We start from the raw sequence: 12,229 nt of genomic DNA on the forward strand, positions 1-12,229 counted from the left end.
ACAGCCATTCCCTTGGTAGATTTAGTTCCAAATATGGTACGAATCTACTTTTAGATTCTAAACTTATGTACCAAATTTTATTGCTCTATCCATTTGTGTTTTGCAGTTATTGTTTTCACTTGCACTCTGGCAGCCGGGTATATTGACTCGTTTTGAACGTATTTCCTTCAAAAGTTACTAGAAAATTATAAATCAGATGTAAAGACCATGTACTTAATTTCATCCACCTATTTCAATGAGTTTTTAAATTATCGTGTCGACAGATAGATAGTCAAATTTCCAAATTTCGGTCCCAGGAAAGTCTGGAACGTGGATATCTGTCAACATTTTGAGCTCGAACTTTTTGACTATTGCAGTATTTTCTTTATGGATATATAGTATTGCAAAACTTTTTTAAACTGTACTAAAGCATGAAATTAAAAGTACAATACATTTAAATTTGGTGACAGGAAAATGACATAGTGTAACTGTATTATATCAAATCACTATTCGCTGTTACTTTTCGGAGGCAATGACATCCCTCTTCTATGTCTAGCCATCGGGCTCCAGAACTTGCAGATCTTGTCACCAAGGCTTTTGGAGGACTCTAATCTTTTGCACTAGCACTGTATGCATAGACACGATAACAACAACTATATGTGAAGATTTATAATAAACGCAATATAATTTTCTTCACCTATCACAATCTGGTCGTAAAATTTTCTATTATCTCTCCGATGCCTTGTTTAACATGTGAAGATTTATCTAGCTAATATTTAAAAAATTAAAAAAAAATATTAAATCTATAGACAGTGGATAAACTGAGGAATGAATATTGTGAACACATTTATTGATGTGACTGTTATGATGATTATAATCGGTTTTTCCAAACTATTGCCACGATAACAAGGCAAATGAATGGCGTTATTGAATCTATAATTTGATTCTATTCTTTATGATAAAAAAAAATCAGTTCTCCTAGAATTTGTTTTTAAAGCAAAACTCTTCCCACTACTTAATCAAATCTATCAAACGGTATCATTGAATAATCAAAAATTTGTTTTCATTTTTTATAGCGAAAGAAATATTTTTATGAGATAGTTTTGAAGCAAAACATGCGTTTCCATTACTAATAATTTTTGATTCCATAATTATATGAAATAAAAAAAATAGTAATCATGGGAAAGATAATCTGGGAAAACTTTTAGAATAGTTTTTTGTACCATTATAGACTTTTAAATCACGGATCTGAGATCTGCTTTTGCTCTATTATTCTAACTGCACTTTTTTTGCGGGAGGACAATAATATCTACGCCCGTAGATGAGTCAAGAATCATCTATATTTTAGCCAATTGTAGATTTGAGGGAAGTGGCAAAGCTCTTAACTTCCAGATATAACAGATGAATAGAGTAATGGCATGGTAATGAGATTTCTTAGGAAGTGATTATGCTAGGATAAATGGAGGATTAAATTATTAGGTAACAAATCAGAAAAAAAAATGGAAGGAAGAGAAGAAAAAAATTACATGGATGAATTAACCCCCCGGGGGGCACCTCGAAATGAGGATGAAATGATTCCGGCTTGGTGGTTGGATATTGCCGCCCTGGAGGGCTACACTAATAGGTGGGAGATCTGATTCCTCCCATCGATTACGGGACGTACTTCCTTCGGGGAGGGTTGTACCGTGGCCGGTGACGGCCTTTAGGACTCAACCACAGTTCCCGCCAATGTTGCTGTTGCGGCGGTCCGGTCATTCAGTTTTATGGTTTAAATCCGTGTGCCTTCGTAGCGGGTCAGAGAGTTAGATGGCTGACTTACATGAATGAATTTCGGCAAATTTGATCCGGAGTTAAGTTAGTGTGGTAAGCTATGGTGGTGTTCTAGACATGTAAGAAATGACAAGGCCGCTTAGCATTTTTTTTTTTTTTTGAGAGTGAACGATCGCAATCTTTAATGTCTCTGAGAGCGATGTTATGCTTTTGTCGATTTTTTTCAAAGAAACTTGTTGAGAGTTAGTTACAACTCTAAGATCTGTTTGGTTGTTTTTATTCCTAACACACCATGGCATGTTGCTAATTTGCCTAATCATCAAAGTTTGTGATATTTCTAATGATATTATGATTCATGGCGGCTACACTTTAGCCAACATTTGTCTGACTTAACGGGAACTGATTTTTTATCCACGATGACTTTATTGCTCTAACTGTTGTGGTAATGTTATGAAAGTATGAACCAAAAAAACAGAAGTTTCTAAATTACTGACATTCTCTGATTTAAAGAAACGGATCACAGTTCACTATTATTCTTTATTGTAAACTTCCAATGGAGTATCTACAACATACATTTAAAGAATGGGATCACTATTCGCTGTTATTCTTTGTTGTAAACTTCCAATGGAGTATCTACAACATACATTTAAAGAATGGGATCACTATTCGTTGTTACTTCTTGGTGTAAACTTCCAATAAAGTATCTGCAAAAAAAAAAAATGCTGGAAATTGGATCAAATTTTTATAATACTATCTCAGCAGCACAACAATAAAATAAGCGAGGACAAAAATCAGTGTGCATAATGTAAGGAGAGTGAAAAGTGCAGATAAATTTTGAATTACCTTCATACAATAATATCTTGCTTATAATAAGTACAAGTTATGTTAGCATAAACAGTTATGTTAACATAAACAAGCTATGTTAACATAAACAAGTTATGTTTACATAAACAATAGATAAGAAATAAAATATTGTTTAAAGAATATAATTTTCTTACTTATTGATTCATAATGATATATATTAAAATAAAGGTGTTAAAACAAATGGAATGATGTCGATTCAACGATTTTTCTTTTTGCATTAAATTTCCAAAAAAATTCTTCATAATAAGCTATTCTGGGACAAAAATAGTAAGTACATGATTTTTGTTTTTATTTCCATTTTTTGAATATATAATTGTAAACATTCAAAGAAGATTTTACAAACAAAAAGCAATAGTGCAACTCGAAATATTACTATATACGAGAAACTCAAGAAAAGCATATCCATAGTTTTTATTAAAAATATTTTTTTAACATAACAACATACCTATTGCATACTTGTAGAATGCACGCATTATGAGAGCTGAGAAACTTTACCTACAAAAATACCTGATACCAGAATTTAGAATTATTATTATTTGAATATTTCTGAATAAGAATAAAGTATAGTCTTTATTCATTGAAAAATATCATGTTTAAATTAATACTAAGATAAAAAATAACAATTTTGTTTGAGAACAAAAGAAATATATTAAATACTTAACACAATTTACATCCTATTGTATACGTTAGAGTCAGATTATATTTTTCTTGGTGCTTCGAGCAATGACTGTAAATGTTAAAGAAAGAAAAAATAAATTTCAAGAGTGTGTGGGCTACCATATATTATTATTATTGGGTTTTTAAAATTTTTTATTATATATTTTTTTGCAGTTTAAAAAATTGTATTATATTTTTTGCAGTTTTTTTATTTTTATTTTATTTTATTTATTTATTTTGCACTTTTACTATCTGGATGAATAAAAGTAAATAAATAACATAAAACAAGATGTTTATATCTGTTTTGATATTTTCCAATTAAGTCAAAAATTATTTATCAAAATATATGTTTTTGAAACTTTAACGCCATATTTAAGTATAATTAAAATATATTTACGTGTGGCGACAGTATTTCACATATTTTTCTAGTAGGAACTTGGAAGGAATGGTTAAAAGATTAATAAAACTATTGAATGAAACAAAAAATCGGATCAATTTGTAGCAATATAATAAAAGGAGATCCAAAAGAAATGTAATCATGATTTGTAAAAAAATCAAGCATTGGTATTAAATGAAAATGAAATTAATTTTATTTTAAACCTGATGACAGCATGATTCATCACACATTAGAATAATGTAATATTGCATAATAGATGGCAGCACGACACATTTCCCAATTCTATTTGATCAAAATTTTATAATATTGATCAAATTATTAAACCTGTTAGTTGTGAAGAAAAGCCTATTCATGCGTTATAATGAAATTCTTCAATAGATTTTCGTACATCGAACATTTTAATAAAAACTGCAATTTTGAAATTCGGATAATATCAATGAATATATCACTGATATAATTTTTATTTCTTTCCGTAACTTAAAATACATCAAACCGAAATTTCAAAAATTGGTCCATAGTTTTGTTTTTTAATTTTCCAATAGATGGCGCCATTCTATAATACAGAATAGAGGTCATCTTAAATAACGGTATTTGAAAGAAAATAGACGATAGAGGAGCATTCATTCTTGTTAAATTGAAACGAATGAGACATTCTTTTGATAACTTCTTGAAAAGATGTGAATGCTTCAAATTTTCTTATACATATGGCAATATGATTGTTTATACATGTGTAAATGACATACTAGAAATATTGAAAGTTGTTACTGACTAAGATATGATATATGAATCTGAATTGAAACTTATATTACACTTTTTAATTTACTCTTCATTTGATTTCAGTTTTTCCGTGATATCCTGTAGCAGCTCCGGCATGGTCTAGTGGTTAGGATACCTGGCTCTCACCCAGGAGGCCCGGGTTCGATTCCCGGTGTCGGAAGATTCTTTTCTTATACATTTCTTATTTTATTCTAAAAGAAAGATATTAATAAAACCTATTTTTGGAAAAACTTTTTGCTAAAAATAATTCTTTTTCGATAATTTCAATTCAATCTTTAAAATAAATGAATGTTGACAGAGTATTTTGAAAATTTTTGTTCTTACATTGTTACACTAATTTCAAACAGAAAAGGAAATCGTAATTCCCGTTTCAATTTGCTGCTCAAATCGAGAATGTTTAAGACTGTATTAAATCAGTCAGGTACAATTTTTCAAATTTAATCTCAATTTAAAAAATTTCCAAGCATTCATAATTATTAAACAAGTTTTGGTCAGGAATACAAAATCATATCATACAAAAAAAAAAAAAAAAAAAAAAAAAAAAAATGTGAGATAAATTATGAAATTTTGAAATCGGACATAGTGATTGCAATTGCACATAGATTGTATCTATTGCAGTTACAATTGAAACCCAGTTTGTTTCACAATGAGTTTTTTTATTTTTTTGATAATTTTGAAATGATTACGTTTTCTGATTTATCGCGCTGATAAGCATCTGAAAATACAGATTGACAGACAGTTAACCCCTTGTTGGATTTGGCTCACAATTTGATATGAGTCGTCAACATTATAGATATTAAATCTATGTACCAAATTTTATCCATCTAGCTCTCTTCTTTTTTTCATTATAGTCTTAAATACTATTTGACACTCGGACAGACAGACTGCCTTTCAGCGAATTTTACACAAAACTTGATAGAAATCTATAAATTTGATATAAAGAACGTACACCATTCATCTAGCTCAAAGCTATGTTTGAGTTATGTTTGTCACAGACAGACACACATTTTCCAAAAAATGTGTTCTCCAACTCAAGGATGTCTCAAACATGGAGATTCGTCAAAATCTCAAACTCAAATTTTTTGACGAGAACTATATTTTCTCTATACTACATGTACGTGAAAGTAAAAACTACATTTTAGTTATATACCATAGTATTTTCGTGGCATACAAATTTTGACAAGGCCAAAAAACAAAAACAAAATTGATTAAATGAACTAAATACAATTTTTAATAAGATATTAATGAGTTGGCATACTATTTGTAGTTTGTGTTATATGATATGCGCCATCTGTCTTAACATGATGAAAAACTATTCAAAATGCTCTATAGGGCAAACTGTTGAAATTAGATTTGAAACTAGAACTAGAAACTCTTTCACTTAGTTCTTCTTGGATAGTAAATATGTTGCAAATATAGGGCATTTTAAAAATTAATTAAATTTTGAAGTAAAAAACTAATTACAATTTTAAAGTTTTCCTGAATAATTTCGGAAAATATTACTACACAAAGACCATTTTCACATCATTTAAAAAGTCTAAAAAAATAAACTTTTTAATTGCATTAAATATATTTCGATATAATTTTTTTTTAATTTTAATATTTTTTTTAAAATATTTGTACGCACATTTTTGCAATTTTTTTCATTGTGTAAGTTTAGAATATTACTTTTTGAATATTGAACATTGTTTAAGTTCACACAAGCGTTTTGACGGCATTAAATGCATTTTTGTTATACGCGCGATATCGCTGCGATATAATCGAGAACAAGTTTTAAAAATAACATAAAAATAAATTGTTTAGTCTAAAGAATTATTAGGCTACAATATTTCGAACTAGAAGTTCAAATCGCTTTTAAGATTTATTTTTATTTTACGATGATTTCAAGGGATTAACAATGTATAAAAAAAACTCATTGAATTAATGTTATTAAAAAGGTTTAAAGGAAAGTGCAAGATTAATATCAGCTTTCTTATATGAGATCTGCCACGCAAGTTTGTAAATACTGGTTACTCCAAAAATGATACTAATTTTATATGCTAAAACGGTAGTAAAACTTTCTTGCATTTGAACCATTTTTAGGAGAAAAACGATAAATAATTGTAATAATATTAATTGGGAGCATATCGGTGATTGTAAAACGAATTCAGGCATAATAATTGAGATATATTTTTAACAACATCCATATTCATTGAATGATATGTTTCTAAAGGATTAAAATACACACATCTATGACATCATTCATTTTTTTTTTTTTCATTTTTTCTAAATTTCTTAACTATTACTTTTTTTAGTTACAGAAACACTTCTGCAACCATAGTCGTATAAAAAGAATTTGTTATGACTGACTGTTATGCACGTTTACTATCCAGCTTTCTCAAAAGAGGCCAACAAAAGTTCAAAGAATCTTCTACGTTGGTAAAAGGATAAAAATCTTTTCCATCATTTCGATAATGAGTCTTCCTCTATTCATTCTCTATATTCCTGTAATTTCATTAGAGGAAGACTCACTATCCATAATGAGTCTTCCCCTAATTTCATTGAATTCGACACATTCTGTTATGTAGTGCTGAACCGAACCTATTTCCCCCTATATACATCTGTTGTCTTGCATTTTTCTAATATTAATTATTACTAGATGCTTATTATTTTAATAACAAAAAATAATTTTTATGAAAGTAAATGCATCATAAAAATAAATTAATAATTGGAATAAAAAAATAAAGATTAAACTGGCAATTTAGAAGAAACTAGCCATTTGATGGTGCTTAATAGTGCAATGAATTAATAAATGTGGAAAGTTAAACTGGTTTGAAAGTGCATTAACTTAATTGCGGCCATGAAAAAAAAGTGACATTTAAAATAAAGAACATTACTTAAAGAGAAAGACGAGAGAAAGATTGAAGATGACTTTAAAATGATGAGCATCTCTTACAACAGAATTGAGTTTTCTTTTTTTTTTTTCTTACGCACTAAATAATTTTTATCATATTCTGCAATTAGAACTCTAGTTGATCAAATGTCAGTATTTGTTTTCCGGAAAAGAATGTCTTTAGCAAATTTCATTTGGTATATTTCTTTAAGATAAACTAAGTTTGTTATAAAAAGATGACGGTTTTGTAAATTCTAGCAAGAAATGCTTCTGTTATACGGATTGAATTCACATTTTGCTACTATATTTATAAAAGTATGAAAGTCTTTTGTTAAATTTGAATAATTAATATTCATTCTGAGCCATCGTGGAAAGGAAGCACCATTAGCGATTCAATGGGGATTACTTTCTCGTACTAATGGTGGTTAAGTATGCTGTCCTTAATTACATGTTGCACGGAATTCTTTAAACAAAGTATAAAAGATAAAATGTAATCTTTTTGCTGATACAAAATATAAAAGAAGAAACGGAAATTTAATTATAACGGTTGTTCTTTTTCCTGACTACTTTTATTGCATTTCACTTGTTTTATGATTGTAAATCTTATATTTTTAATGGCCTGTCTAAATAGCTAGAGGTTTGAAATTTACTTCGGTAATGCATGTTAAATCAATAATGAACTTATTCATTCGTTCTCATTTTGATTCAAAAGGAGTGGCGCCATCTGATTGCCAGTTTAAAAGTTATTTCTTGTTCGTATAAAATAATATATCATAAATTAAAGATTTAAAAAAATAATTTAAAAAATTATTCTTTTTAGAGAATTAATAAAATAGATTTTATTAAATATGTTTATTTAATAAAATCTGTCTTCTTCGAAATAAATTAATTAGAATTTATTCTTTTTCTGTCCGCATAAGTTTCAATCGTGCTTATTCAGCTTTTAAATTGCATATGTCTTGCTTAGAATATTAATTTTCCTAAATCGGAATTGGGCTTATTAATTTGTGAACTGCTATCACTGGAAATACTGAACAGTATTAAGATTACACAAACAGTATTAGCGACTTCTTTTTCCGAATGCTTTATTATTTATAAAGGAAAAGAGAAAATTCAAAAAAAAAAAAAAAAAAAAAAAAAAGGTTGAATAATTTTTTTTTTGAAATGAATTTCAATTTTATTTATCAATAATATAATCTCAATTGAATTCAATTATGGGTAATTTTTTCAAATGAAAATGGATTATTAATTATTTTTTTTAAATTGTGACCTATTTTATATTTCCATCAGATAACTCAAATAACTCTTCTAACAAGAATAAAAATTTAATCAAATTTCTAAAAAGTCTGAAAAAATAATTTTAAAAAAATCAAGTATTTTCTATAAACTTTTTACATTTTATAAAATTTATTATTTTATAATGAAATATATCAAAATTCAAAGTTTTGAAAATAAGCTTCAGATAGGTTAGTAAAGGGTATAACCGCTAAAGTCAGCTGACTACATTAAAATAGTATAACTCTAACAACTTATTAATAATTTTGATAATCTGTCACAGAATATTTGTTTTGAATATTTCTCTGTTCAAAATAACTATTTTAAAGTATACAATGAAGTGAAAAAGGCATTGATTTACATAATTTTTTAAAATTTTTAAGATACGAAGTATTAAAATTGAAAATTTCATGATGATTAGAAAAATTTTTAAAAGCACGATTTAAATATTTTGATGCATTTCTAAGTCTGCGACCACGCGAAGTTATTACATATAAAGTGTCTATTTTTGTCAACTTTTGGACCAAATTTATCAAAAGAAAATGTAGAAGAAATGTAGAATTTATTTGAAGTTCAGAGCCGGATTAGCCATCTAGGGATCCTTTAATTAACCCTTTAAAGGGTCATTTTTTTCTAATCATATTATGTTAAAAGATTTTCTGGCATGCAATTAGAATAAGAAAAGGGATTCATTTAGCTTATTAGATAAATTTAATTTGATTAATTAATTAATTTGGTTAATTAATAAATAAGTGACAAATCAAGGCACATCATTTTGTGTGAGATAAAGAACTGAAGCATCTAAGTTTCTGTCTTTCTAAAAAAATGTGTCAGAATTTATGCCAACCTACATAATTTCATACAAAGATTGATAAATTTGGTGGGAAGCATACTTCCCACGGCCTTAGAAAGGGTAAAGCAAATCTTAGGACCCCTTTTCTCCACCAAACTTCCAAAATTATATATATTTTATCGGTTTCATCTTAATAATATTGGTATGGTATTTCATCTTAATGGTATTTTGAAAACAGAAATACCAAAGCACTTAATTGCAGATCATTTTCTTAAAAGATGGTGTCGTATATCGCGTCTAAAAGAGTTTCAACTAAGATTTCAAATTGAGCAAAAATAATAAATCAAAATGACAAAATTTATCTGAACACAATCTAAATAATATTTAATAATAGGATCTAGCAATATTTGAAATTAAAAACACTACATCGTTTTATAATTATAAAATACACATAAGATAAAACCTGTAGAAGATAAGAATGTTATTAGAATATTGTCTAGAAATTAATTTATGCAATACTAAATTTTAATTCGAATAATTTGATCACACGTTTGGTTACTAAGCAAAAACACAAAATTAACTAACTTTTAATATACCGTAAAAAGCCATGAGAGCTTAGGGCCCAAAGAATGTGTTTGATCCCTTGACAATTTTCTACTTTTCATATTTCATAATCAGGACCGGACATCCATTTATTTCATTGTGAAACCTGATTGTGACTCGAAACCTGAAAAAAAAATCAGTAAACTTATTAGATAAAAATTGGCATATAGTTTTGGCATTTTAATTTGAAATCATTGACGGATTGACTATCTATCTATTTAACGATATGTGAACACTATAATTCACAAATATAATAAGTGGTGCAAATGAAATATCTTTTCATTTTGATACCAGGATTGTAGATTTCATTTTTCTTGCAGTTGCCAAGATTTACAAGTTAAATGTACGATTATCGCCGTTATACTACGAGGCTAAACACAAAGTACATAAAATGTATGGACGGGTTTGAAAATAAGAATCTGAAAGCAAAATGCATGCATTTTTAATAAAATCGCCATTAATGTTCATCTTTTAATATTATTGATTAAATGCTTAAAATTCTGGATTTAATTGCATTTCCAAGACCTTCCATTCATACCATTTTTGAACTTGCAGAATAAATAAATTTTTTAAAAGTACAGATCGGAAACTCACGGATAATTTTCCCCCTGAATCTTTTTGTATATAAAGGTTGGAAGCAATGAAAAAATGTGTACATTAATCTAATTTGTTTTAAACTTTAAAATATTGTTTTCAAAAAAAAAAATATTTTGCTAAGAGAGTTGTAATGAATTATTTTCACAATAAATCTCAAGATAGCAAAAGAAATAAAATTCTATTTAAGACCATAGAGTAATAAAAATGTGCTATCTTTTTAGTGGAAATTACATTTATTTTTCAATCGGAATGAAAAGAAAGAGGGAAAATAGAAAATAGCATTGTTGGTCAAGAATGCTTTGATAATGATTATGTAGTGCATATGAGCGAATGTAGATGGCGCTATGATAGCAGACTGCAAACTTCCAGTGAAACGGCTAAAATGGGACTAAATGATGTTGAATGTTTGGATATTTTTCAGAAGTGAAGTGAAAGCTTTATGGAACTAATAGTAAAGTCATTATTTGTTTTTTTTTATTAAAATAAGACAGTTAGTTGGTTGTGGAAGAAACGATTTGAAGATTCTAAGCTATTTCTTTAATAGTATTTGCTTTCTTAATATTTTTAGAAGTACAGTTTGGAAAGTTAGAAGGATATTTATTTTGGATATGCATTTTTGAGCTTTATTTATATATTATTCCACGCATATTTATAGGGAGAATAATAATGCATCAAGATTACAAGAAGTTAGAGAAAGCATTCATGTGCTTGCCTATTGCAAATTAAATAATTTGCAAAAAAAGGTAATAATTTTTTTGCCAACATAGTGTTGCAGGATATTTTTAATTAGGAGTTGCTTTTACAATTATTTGTTAAATATTTCTTTTAGTTCTGAATTTTATTTTTCATGTGAGATTAATAAGCATGAGAGGAAAAGTTTGTGGTATATTTTATTATATTGCACGGAATGAAGAAGCTTTAAATATACTTTTATTTTTATCGAAAAGTTAGAGTAAAATGAATTGCAGCAAATAATAAATTTTGAAGCAACATTAAGAAATGATTCCGCGGTACAATTTTTTTTTTTCGCTCGTCATAAAATCACAGGATATTATAAAATTCATCAAAATATCGATATATTTATTGCCTCATGTGATAGCTCGAAGCATTCTAATTATACCTGCAGAAGTGCAGAGCTGTAAACGTTATTTTTATCATACTATTTTTTAATATACGACAGAAGAGTAAACACATCAGCCTTTCGTGCCTTATATTAGAAAAGACACTGATAAATATTGAGTTTCAAGAAGCAATCATTGTTGAAAATTTGTTAAGGTGTTTATTTAACCTTTTCTAGTGCCGTGGGAAGTATGCTTCCCACCAAATTTATCAATCTTTGTATGAAATTATGTAGGTTGGCATAAGTTCTGACAAATTTTTTTAGTAAGCCAGAAACTTTGATGCTTCAGGTCTTTATCTCAGACAAAAGTATGTGTCTTGATTTGTTACTTAATTATTAATTAACCAAATTAATTAATGAATCAAATTAAATTCATATAATAAGCTAAATGAATCCCTTTTCTTATTCTAATTTCAAGCCTAAAAATATTTTAACATAATATGACTAGAAAAAGGCCCTTTAAAGGATTAAAAAATAAATAGGTTGAATTCTTCACATTTTACGTATGAAAAGTTGTTTTTTTTT

At 27.8% G+C, this 12,229-nt stretch overlaps 1 non-coding gene across 1 annotated transcript; it reads left to right on the forward strand.

The window, feature by feature from the left end:
* Nucleotides 1-4,532: 4,532 nt before the first annotated feature.
* Nucleotides 4,533-4,604, forward strand: Trnae-cuc (transfer RNA glutamic acid (anticodon CUC)). Its single transcript has one exon. It is a non-coding gene; the product is annotated as a tRNA-Glu (tRNA).
* Nucleotides 4,605-12,229: the final 7,625 nt, after the last annotated feature.

The sequence above is a fragment of the Argiope bruennichi genome, chromosome 10 (assembly GCF_947563725.1).
Source record: "Argiope bruennichi chromosome 10, qqArgBrue1.1, whole genome shotgun sequence".
NCBI lineage: Eukaryota > Metazoa > Arthropoda > Arachnida > Araneae > Araneidae > Argiope > Argiope bruennichi.